General features: G+C 37.5%; 1 protein-coding gene across 2 annotated transcripts in view; it reads left to right on the top strand.

The window, feature by feature from the left end:
- Positions 1–12,500, top strand: part of LOC115220410 (extracellular serine/threonine protein kinase four-jointed) — a 122,387-nt gene that overhangs the window by 75,253 nt on the left and 34,634 nt on the right. For both annotated transcript variants that reach the window (XM_036509882.1, XM_029790530.2), the window contains one exon: positions 5,418–5,502. The gene's annotated coding sequence lies outside the window, so the exon portion shown is untranslated. The remainder of the gene's footprint in view (positions 1–5,417; positions 5,503–12,500) is intronic.

Raw genomic sequence — 12,500 nt, forward strand, 5'->3', positions numbered from 1 at the left:
AGCACCTTTTCAAACTCCACCTGTCTAACACCCGTGAACATGTTTACAAAGCCAGAAAACAGCACAGCTCCCATGACTTTCGGAAACATTTTTTCACGCTAAGATTTGCTGAAGCATGGAACAAACTTCCAGCATCAGTTGTTAGTTGTTGGAGCACTGCATCCTTCAAAACTTCCATGCTTCCTGAGATTCGCCAACACTACACCTGATTTTCTCCCCTCCATACACACGCAAGCATGTATCTGACTCATACACTGTTTGCTTTCCAGACATTTGCACATTACTGCATATACTTTATACGCACTTTTTGACAAGTTGTGGTGCACCTGAGCACTGTATCCAATAATTTCTTTATATATTTCATGTTGCTCCAGATCACTCAGCTGGTAAAAATCAGTAACACCTGTATTTCAAAGGACCAGTCTTGTTACATTTTGTGTTACACGTAATCTCCCTAAGAACTATGTTAAGGGTACATGTGTCTATGGAGTGCTCAGCCACTAGCATTTTAATTTCATGAGCAGGTTGTTCTGTTGATTGGATCAGCTAGAACCCTGGTTGTCATAACAACGGAGTGCCAGTTATGGGGACGTAAACACATCAGCATTGTCAAGCGATGTTGGCGGGGGGGGGACAAACACAGACACACATATATATATGACACGGTTCTTTCAGTTTCTGTCTACCAAATCCACTCACAAGGCTTTGGTTGACCCGAAGCTATAGTAGAAGACACTTGTCCAAGGTGCCATGCAGTGGGTTTGAACCCGGAACCTTGTAGTTTGTAAGCAAGCTACTTACCACACAGCCACTCCTACGCCTATTGTTCAATATTTCCTTCCTTTTTCTAAGACGTTAGCCTGTGTTTTGAGGTAACTTAGCTGGTATGTCTAGCACAGCATCATAGGCACATCCTCTCATTGTCTTGTATTTGTCTCAATTTATGAATCAGAAAACTTTTTTTATGGATATCTGCTTGTAATAGGCTGAAGTTTTTTTTTTCCCTCAAGTAAGATTTTTCTCTCATCCTAAGTCATTTGTGGCTCAATTTTAAGTTAATCTTGAGCCAAGCACTGACCGAAACACACCTCCCTGCTGCCAACCAAAGTCTTCAGCTTCTTGAATTTATTGATTTCTAATATATCATATATTTCATTTCGCTGAAAGGCAATCATCACAAAATTCTAAACTTGAAGACATGTCTGGAGTTGAGATTCCTGGTGTCATAGAAAAATGTGAATTAATTAATGCAGTGTAGACATTTGTGAAATGTGGATGGGGAATATGAAAGGGGGGGGGATGGGGGAAATGTTGATAACTTTTGTCAGTTTAACAATTTCTGTAGATTGAAACACTCACACATGTGTATGTGTGTGTGTGTATGTGTGTACATATATGTGTAAGTATGTATGTATGTATGTATATGTGTATGTATATATATATATATATATATATACATATGTATGTACGTAGATAATGTATTTGTGTGTGTTAGAAATTCATGTTTAAAATATTATTTGCATTGATGAAATATCTGATTATTGAACAGCCCTTGAGGGGTTGGGGTGGAGTGGTGCATCATCATCATCATCATCATCATCATCATCATATTTTGACAACTTGTTCCCCCTTCATCATATCTCACATCAACCATTCCCACACCAATGCCCTAACTTCATCAATAGTTGCAGCTTGGACTTTGCTATGGTTTTGGAAGGTTTCCTGCAGTTCTCCCACAAGTCAGTCAGTTTCCAGACAATAAACTGGCTGATGGGCAAAATGTTTGACTCAGAAGACAGTGTCCAGCAATTTTCAGCCATCTTCTTACTATTTTGTTTGTCAACTGGGGAAGTTGAAGAATTATTCATTCATCACCTATTGAACTATAAATAACAAAGTTGTGTTTAAATTCTTCTCTTCTCTTGAAGTTCTTTTTCTTCTTTTTATTGGGAGTCCTTCCCAAGAAGGCAGCAAATAGACAGTAAGAAAACAGGCCTGAAGCAATGATTTTGTTTGGAGAAAAGAATCTGAAAAGGCTTAAAGCAAAGATTTTCATTGCGCCATTTAGTCCACAAAGACTCCTGGGATGATTCTTGATCAACTCTCAGTGATTGACATGGAATTTTTATTAGAAAATCCAAAGATGGTTTCCTGTTGTGTTCCTTTGAGTGCTTTTTTTTTTTTATCAGTTTCATACAGACAAGTATGTCTCACGTCCCTGAGAAAGGACTACCTATTTCTTTATTACCCACAAGGGGCTAAACATAGAGGGGACAAACAAGGACAGACATAAGTATTAAGTCGATTACATCGACACCAGTGCATAACTGGTACTTAATTTATTGACCCCGAAAGGATGAAAGGCAAAGTCGACCTCGGCGGAATTTGAACTCGCAACGTAACGGCAGACGAAATACCGCTAAGCATTTCGCCCGGCGTGCTAACGTTTCTGCCAACTCACCGCCTTCTGAGAAAGGACTACCATGCCAAACAAACCATTTTGTCTAGCACTTTAACAATTCTACCAAGGTTGGCAGGTCATTTTAACAACTTTCAAATGTGAAAGGCTAAGTTGGTTGACCTTGGTTTCACTTTCTAGTGCGAATGATATTTCTAATTTATATTTTTCATATTTATATAAAAATGCATGAACATCACAATTTTCTTTCCCATTTTTTCCCTATAATTCTGATGTTTTGCATCTGTGTAAGAATAATATAATGAAGATGCCTCTCCCTGCATGCCATCCACTTGCGAATGTACCCTACTTGACCTGAAAGAAATAGTAAATCTTATATCACGGCTCACCACTTTTTAGAAAGGAAAGACACCTTGGATGATGTAGTCTTTGATACACTATGCCTAAGAAGAAAAAAAAAAGAGACTGCAAAATTCACATCTGGAATGTCTTTGGTTATAGCAACTGCTTCATTAAGGCTAACCTGGAGCTAAGCAAACACAACATCAGTGTAGAGATCTTGAGTTCAAGTCACATTACAGGAAGTGAAATGTACGTCTGGCTGCATCTCTAGGAAGGGATTTATTATTAGCCTGGGGTTGACCTCACTGAAACAACAACAACAGTAACAGGGGTTAATCTAGCTTCATGGCTGGGTGGTTGGTAATTGGGTTGGAGTCTACAGCTGTAATAATATTGTGGGGGTGGAGACAGCCCACCCGTGTTAGCATGGTTCACTGACACATCATCACCATAATTTAATATAATCACTAGCAACACCACCACCATCATCATCATCACTACACTCACTACCATCACTGCCATCACTATCATCATTCCTATCATTAACACTGCTACTAACACCTCTGCCTCCTTCACCCTGACAACCATTATCATCCTCATCTCTCCCATCAATTTCATCATTGTTATCACCATCATCATCATCATCATCATCAATATCTTGTCTGTAAAGTTCTTGCTGTACACACATGCATACACAAAAACATAAACATATACATATATATATTCTTGTCTAAATAAACACATCTCTATGAGTAGTATATATATATATACACACTTGTCTATATTTGTCTGTATATGTGTATATATATATATATATATATATATATATAAACACATATACAGACAAATATAGACAAGTGTATATAATACTACTCGTAGAGATGTGTCTATTTAGATAAGAACACCATGCATACACATTAATATACTTACGCATATGCATACATAGTTGTAAGTTTTACATGCATACAACACAGACACACACGCACAAACGTACATACACCGATATACATGAACACATACATATACACATATGTATATACATACATACCCTACCCACACACATATATAAATATGAACATTTGTGAACATTTAATGTGGTTTTAGAGTCAAGTTTTGGCTACTATTTCTAGCATGGTGGTATTTCTTAGATACCCATAATTATAATTTTACTAGCAGTATCGCCCGGCGTTGCTCAGGTTTGTAAGGGAAATAACTATAAAGCATTTTTAGAGAGTTATAGCCAAAAAATAGCAAAAAAATGGAAAAAAAATGATGGTAAATTTTTTTTGAGAGTTAAAAAAGGTGGAGTTGCGTCCCCTAGACGGTCTGTGGTTTGGGTTTCTGATTCTCGACCCCATGTCGAATTTATCGATTTTTTTCAGAACTGGGGGAACTTTTCAAAATTTTCGCTGCGTTAGTTTTGAATTATGACATTGGGCTATGTGTGTGTCAAGTTTCATCAGAATCGGTTGAAAGCCGTGGTCAGAGTGAGGGTACGAGAAAACAGACACACAGAAAACGCACAGACAAACTGCCGTTTATATAGAGAGAGATATATGTAGGAGTGGCTGTGTGGTAAGTAGCTTTCTTACCAACCACATGGTTCTGGGTTCAGTTCCATTGCATGGCACCTTGGGCAAGTGTCCTCTATAGCCTCGGGTCGACCAAAGCCTTGTGAGTGGATTTGGTAGACGGAAACTGAAAGAAGCCTATCGTATTACACCATGATAGATTGATAACCGCTACACATTCTTTAATTTCTCTCCTTGTTTCTTTGTGTTCCTTTCTGTAGAAGAGCGTAGGCTCGAAAGGTTAAAGACTTTTTCACTTCCCAAGTGTTAAACTATTACATCTGTTTGTTGTCTACACCACCTGTCTTAGTCTTTTATTTATTGTGAATTCTCCCTATATATATATATATATATATATATGTATATGTATATGTTTGTGTCTGTGTTTGTCGCCCCACCATTGCTTGACAGCCGATGTTGGTGTGTTTACATCTCTGTGACTTAGTGGTTTGGCAAAAGAGACCAATAGAATAAGTACTAGGCTTACAAAGGATAAGTCCTGGGGTCAATTTGTTTGACTAAAGGCAGTGCCGCAGTCAAATAACTGAAACAAATAAAAGAATAAAAGAAAGAATTGTTCCTGAAAGTTGTTTTTTTAGATCTTGTATGGACTACTTGAAGCTCACTAACTTCCTACATCTTGATCCTTAGATCTTATCTTTACACATTTATATATATGTATATATATATATGTACATAATCAAAATAAGCAACAAAGATATCTAAGGTAGTGTAGTACAATTGTTTTATGCTACTTCATTTTATTAAACACTGTAAGTATTACATCAGGCTGGAGGGTATATCAGCTGAAACGTTGTGTTAACAACAAACAAGATGAGGACAAATATCCGTGGAATGTAAATAATGTACATAATTCCTCGTCTCTTAAATATAGAACTGTATCGTTACATCCTTTTACATTCTGAGCTCAAATACTGCTGAGGCCAACAGTTAAAAAGGGGGTTATTTAAGGTTATTTGCCTCTATTTTAGGAATTGGTTTTATCTCAGCAATAAATTCTTGAGTCTTGAATGTTTGCTCTATTTCTTCAGTTAATTAAAAACTTTATATTTTTCTGATTTCAGTCATTGTCAGTAACCATACTGGAGCAACACCTTGATGCATTCATTGTTGACCAAACCAACTCCAATGCTTACTTAGTTTAGTCAGGTATGTAATTTTATTGATATATTTTGTCCACGGTTTCAATGACCAAAAGAATTTGATTGCAAATACTATACACAATGAACAGCTCAATGCCAGGACAGGTTTCTGCATGCACATATGTGCATGTGTATGTCTCTGTGTAAATATGTATGTGTGTGTGTGTGTGTGTGAATGCATGTATGTGCATCTTTCAGCATTAGGGCATCCAGCTGTAGAAACCAGGTCAAAGCAGACACTGGACCCTGCTATAGTCCACTGGAAGGTTGGATCCTGCAAGCATAGAAGATGGACATTAAATGATGATGATGATGATGGCATATATCTAACCACTGCGAGCTGGCAGAAACGTTAGCACGCCGGGCAAAATGCTTAGCAGTATTTCATCTGCCGCTAAGTTCTGAGTTCAAATTCCGCCGAGGTCGACTTTGCCTTTCATCCTTTCGAGGTTGATTAAATAAGTACCAGTTATGCACTGGAATCGATATAATCGACTTAATCCATTTGTCTGTCTTTGTTTGTCCTCTCTGGGTTTAGCTCCTTGTGGGCAATAAAGAAATAGGCATATATCTAACCACACACACTGTGCATTTATACATTTACAAAAAAAGAAAAGAATACTGGATTCCACAGTAGGATTTGAAACCCACATCCGTTGTTTGCCAGGCAATTTTGCTACTCACTGCAATCAATATGTTGCACTTCCACACAGTTTCCATTTCTGTGACATTGATCAACATCTGAAACTAAAGCAGAATTAGCTGTGCTGTTGGTTTGAACCTAGAAACCTGTGGTTAGTAAAAAGGACCTCTTCACCCCTGTCACTGCACCTTTTCCTTTCTTTTCCTTTCTTTTCTTTTTGTTTGTCCTTCCTGGACCCTCCTTCCTAAACTTAAATAACCACACTCAAAAATAGATTTGACATTTTCCTTTCTTCCCTCTCAGTGCAGGGCTTCTGTCTGCTATCAGTCGGAATATGTACAACTGTGGGTTCACTACTGAATATGGATGACTTTATTTACTTATTTATTTATTATTATTATTATTATTATTATTATTATTATTATTATTAACATTACAGAGGATGAGTAAAGAGATGGTGGTGGCAGGGTGTTCTTTTGGAGTTGAAGGTTAAAACTCCTTCAGTGTATTAGTTAAAAAAAAATGTGGAAAGGGAGCAGGGGATAAAAAAAAGAGGGAGAAAAATCCCTGAATAAAAATAACAAAAATAATAAAATGCTTGACTTTGACCCTGTTTTTCTTTTTCTTTTTGCTTAGTAATATGTTTTTAAATTTTTTTTATTTTTATTTTTGATAATAACCCCCTTCCTTAATGTATAAGCCTGATTAAACTGACCCCTGGATGTCATTGAAGTGCTACAATAAAAAAATCCCTTTGTTCTAAGATTACAGCAAATGCTCAAAGTTGACTGAGCATTATAGCAATATCAATAAGGGCAGATATAATTATTGATTAAATACCCCTTTGACTGCCCTCCCCCCTTTCTCTCTCTCTCTCTCTCTCTCTCTCTCTCTCTCTCTCTCTCTCTTCCTCCTGCCCCTTTCTCACCAGCTTATTTGGTTTTGATGTATATGTGTATGTGTCTGTGTATGGTTCTGTGTGTGTGTGTGTGCTTATGGTTGTGTGTGCCTGTGTGTATAGTTATGTGCACATATGGCCCTGTGTGTTTGTGTGTGTGGTTGGTAGAGGAACAAGGCTGTTATTTTGTACTTTCTCTCTGTTATGCCAGCCAGACACACAGTCTGAAATAAATATAAGAAACAAAGAAGATTAAAAGAAAAACAAGGGGGGAAAAAATAACAAAAAACCCAATATAAAAGTGAAAAATAAAATAAAATAAAATACGAAAGTAAAAAGAGCAACATGTTATAAAAGCAAAAAAAAACAACAAAACAACAAAACAAAACAAAATTAAAATACAAGGAAACTAAACTTGTTAGAAATAGGAATTAGGAATTGTGTGTTTGACCTCTGAGGTCAATAAAAAAATAGAATAAAAAGGAAATGAATAAAAACAATAAAAAACAACAAATTCATCACCCACATTTACATATTCACATTTAAATACATACTCACATACATACATGTATAAATACACATACATACATTCATACATACATATACACATACAACTAAAAGCAATACCTCAAACCAGCATTTACATATATACACGTGTACATATACATATATATACATACATCCATTCACACACACAAATACACACACACACACACACACAAGAATACAAATCTACCTCCATATACATACACATAAATACAGCCTTAAAAAAAAGAGGGTATAATTGGGTAAGGGATCACCTTGCCTTAAAGCCCTGGGTAAAATGGTTATCAGAGCAGAAGGGGTTAGAGAAACAGTAGCTTGGTGGAGAGGAGAAGGAGGAAAGGGAGGGGGAGGGTAGCCTCAGCGATTCATTTTCATACATGTCTAACCCCCTTCTTTTAAAAGCAAAGGTGGTGGTGATGGTCATGGTGGTGATGGTTTTGTGGGGTGATGAAAATGAAGAGCTGAAGTGTGATTTTTATCTAACTGGTGTTGGATGTTTTCAAAACCCTGATGAAGCAGGACCTCATTAAAAGCATACCAACCATGACCATCTCTCTTTAAGGCTATCTATCTCTATTACAGTGGAGGCACATGGCTTAGTGGTTAGAGCAGCGAACTCGTGGTCGAGGGATCGTGGGTTCAAATCTAAGACCGGGCGATGTGTGTGTGTGTTTATGAGTGAAACACCTAAGCTCCACGCGGCTCCAGCAGAAGGTAATGGTGAACTTCTACTGACTCTTTTGCCACAACTTTCTCTCACTCTTTCCTCCTGCATCTTGCAGCTCACCTGCGACAGACCGGCTTCCCATCCAGGTGGGGAAACCTATACACCAAGGAAACCGGGAAACCGGCCTTAATGAGCCAGACATGGCTCGAGAAGGAACAAACATCTCCATTACAACATTGCTTTGTGTATCCTTTCCTTCTTTAAAATTACCAGATGAGATTTAAAGGAGACTTAGCTGCTATTTCTAACTGATGAATGACCACGAAATAAGTTTTTTAGTTGTTTCTTAGTGGCCCCTGCAAGCCAATAATCAAAAGTGTTCCAGCTGTGGCCATCCTGTCTATTACATATTACAGGAAAAACAGAACCTCATTATCCAATGTATGTGTTTTTACTCTTAAACTGTAAAGGGTGATTTGAGGGAAAATTGGCAGCTTCTTTTGGCAAGTTGAATGACCATGTGGATATTCTTTATTTGACTTTAGAGATTGTTGGCCTAAGTAATAATTAATTGTAGGAACACTGTATTTCATTATGCAACCATAATATACTACAAAGTGTATTAAATAAATGCTTTATAAGTCAATACTATGTCCTACTGTGTTAGCAGTGCTGTTAAATCACATGTTAAGGTTATCTCTACAGACTTTCAATTAGAAAGTACAGATGTAGGCATAGGAGTGGCTGTGTGGTAAGTAGCTTGCTTACCAACCACATGGTTCTGGGTTCAGTCCCACTGCGTGGCACCTTGTCTTCTACACTAGCCTTGGGCTGACCAAAGCCTTGTGAGTGGATTTGGTAGACGGAAACTGAAAGAAGCCCATCGTATATATGTAATTGACTTACCCAACTCTCCTGAAGTTGCTGGCCTTGTGCCAAAATTTGAAATAAATGTTATTTTCCAAACCTGAGATTACAAGGAGTTTTAGGAAGTTGATGTAAGTGTATAATTAAGTTGATGTAAGTGTACGGTTAAGTATTATTAGAACTACACTTCGATTCACAGGCATCACTGAAGCCATAGATTCTAAATCTTGATAAAATAATCAATATTAGTGCAAATATAAGTATTGTTGCAAGTAAGTAACATTACAAGTAAGTGTTGTTGCAAGTAAGTGTTGTTGCAAGTAAGTGTTGTCGCAAGTAAGTGTTGTTGCAAGTACACTTACATGAACAGACAACATTGTTGCTATGGACTCTAAATTGTTGTTGTTATCATGTATCCTTGCATTTATTATAATGTGGGGATGTAAAAAAATGTACACTTAGGTGTTGTGGGAAGCATATTTATGGTAATAGACAACACTGTGGCTGGATAGGGCCACTATAAACCATCTTCAACATTATCATCACCATTTGGCATTAGGAAGAGCATCCAGCTGTAGAAACTCTGCCAAATCAAGATTGGAGCCTGGTGCAGCCATCTGGTTCGCCAGCCCTCAGTCAAAATCGTCCAACCCATGCTAGCATGGAAAGCAGACGTTAAACGATGATGATGATGATGATGATTGTACCACTACAACCATCACTCATCATCATTATTGCTATGACCATCTCCAACCACCATCATCAACATCATTCTACATCTGCTTTCTATGCTGTCATGGGTTGGATGAGTCATCATGGTTGGAGTTACCTCCCATTGTGATCTGTAGCTCCCTATGGTAACTTATTTGTATGTGTTATCTGACTTCATTTCTATAGCTGGACCCTCTTCCTAATGCCAGCCAGTTTGCAGAGTGTATTGGGTGCATTTTCTCAAGACATCAACAGCTTGAATAGTCTTTGGTGAAGCAGAACTAGAGATTCCTAACCATCAGCGTTGTTATCATCATCATCGCCGCTGTTGCCTTTGTCATCATTGTCATTGTTTATCAATTTCCTGGCTACAAATGGCTCGGCTGAGTTCTAAAGTTAAAATGTCTTTGCAAATTGGATTGATTTTATCATAAAGTAGTTGGTGAAAGATCTAAGTGTGGGGTATTGATAGGGGCTGTGTGTTAGAGGGAGGCAAACAAATGTCAAAAGTTCTCCAATGTCACTGTTTTGTGTGTGTGTGTGTGTGTGTTTTTGTGTATTTGTAGATATTCTCCTCTTTCTCATCATCATCATTTAACATTTTTTTTTTTTTTGTTAAACTGGCATCGCTTGGACAGTTAGACAGGAGCAAAGAACACAGTAGCCATAGTAATTTATCTTGAAATATAGGAATTTTTTTACACTCCTTTCTCATCATAAAAACACACACACACACACACAAACACAAATGTTACATACGCACACACACACACACACACAAATGCACACGCAGATGCATTGCGAGTGGCTGCAAAGTCTTTGTACAATTCAAAACTTGTATCAATTAAAATTGCATAAGCTTTATAATGACTAAGAAAGTAGTCATTTTATATGTATATATATGTTTATTGTATATATATATATATATATATATATATATATATATATATATATATATATATATATATATATATATATATACATATAATATATATATATATATCGGGCATGGCTGTGTGATTAGGGAGCTTGCTTCCTAGCTATATGGTTTCGGGTTCAGTCCCACTGCATGGCACTTTGGGTTGGTGTCTTCCACTATAGCCCCGAGCCGACCGGAGCTTTGTGATTGAATTCGGTAGGTGGAAGTTACTGCCGTGTGTGTATGTGTGCGTATAGCTGCTCAGTGCCTCTCCGAAAGAGAGAGAGGATATATATATATATATGCATGTGGAGGCGCAATGGCCTGGTGGTTAGGGCAGTGGACTCGTGGTCGTAGGATCGCAGTTTCAATTCCCAGACCAGGCGTTGCGAGTGTTTATTGAGCAAAAACACTTAAAGCTTCTCAAGGCTCCGGCAGGGTGTGGTGGCGAACCCTGCTGTACTCTTTCACTACAACTTTCTCTCACTCTTTCTTCCTCTTTCTGTTGTAACTGTATTTCAAAGGGACCAGCCTTGTCACACTCTGTGTCACACTGAATCTCCCCGAGAATTACGTTAAGGGTACACGAGTCTGTGGAATGCTCAGCCACTTGAACGTTAATTTCACAAGCAAGCTGTTCCGTTGATTGGATCAGCTGGGACCCTCATTGTCATAATCGATGGAGTGCCATGATATATATGCTTGTGTGGATATGTGTGTATATATATATATATATATATATATATATATATAATATCATCGTCACTATCATCATCATCATTTAACATCCGTGTTCTATGCGAGCATGGGTGGGAAGATATATATAATACCTATGTGCATGAGTATGTGTGTTTATATATATATATATATATATATTTGTGTGAGTGTTTATATATGTGTGTCTGTGTATCTGTTTATGTTGAGAAAGGAGTGTAAAGAAATCCCCAAAATTCAAGGAAAATTACTGTGGCCACTGTGGAGGTGGGGAGGATGTGGAGTAGGGAATGTGTGGATGGATGGGTAAGTGGTGGTGCCATAATTTGAAAGAACAGAGGGAAGAGGCTGGGGTGGGGGTGAAAGAAAACAAAACTCCACTGGTGATGATAGTGGTGAAAAGGGGACGGAAGGGAGCAGGTTTCAATCACAGAAGGTAATTGTTGAGTTGTGTTTTAACATCATTCAATGTAGAATGGAGGAGAAATAAAAATAAATATTGAAAAGCAAAAAAAAAAAAAAACTTAAAAAAAATAATATAGGATGTTTTGGTTTGTTTTCATAGAATATTGTTGGAGCTTTTGAAGATATCTCTGTGGAGGTTGATGGTCTGACTGCCTTGGCTATTTGACGCATGTATGTGTGTGTGTGTGAGTATAAGACTATGTGTATATATGTATATGTATTTGTAGGTAGGTCTGTGTATGTATGTATATATGTATCTGTGTGCAGATAGATAGATGGATAGATAGATATATAGATAGATAGATAGAGATAGGTAGACAGATAGATAGATAGATAGGTAGATAGAGATAGGTAGACAAATTGATAGGTAGATAGAGATAGGTAGATAGAGATAGATAGAGATAGGTAGATAGAGATAGATAGAGATAGGTAGATAGATAGATAGATAGATATAAGATAGACAGAGGGATAGATAGATATAGATGTCACATAACTGGCACCTGAGCCAGTGACACAGAAAAAACCTGTCCTGGTGGCACATAAAAAGCGCCCATTACACTCTTGGAATGGTTCGC

The sequence above is a fragment of the Octopus sinensis genome, linkage group LG16, assembly GCF_006345805.1.
Source record: "Octopus sinensis linkage group LG16, ASM634580v1, whole genome shotgun sequence".
NCBI classification, from domain to species: domain Eukaryota; kingdom Metazoa; phylum Mollusca; class Cephalopoda; order Octopoda; family Octopodidae; genus Octopus; species Octopus sinensis.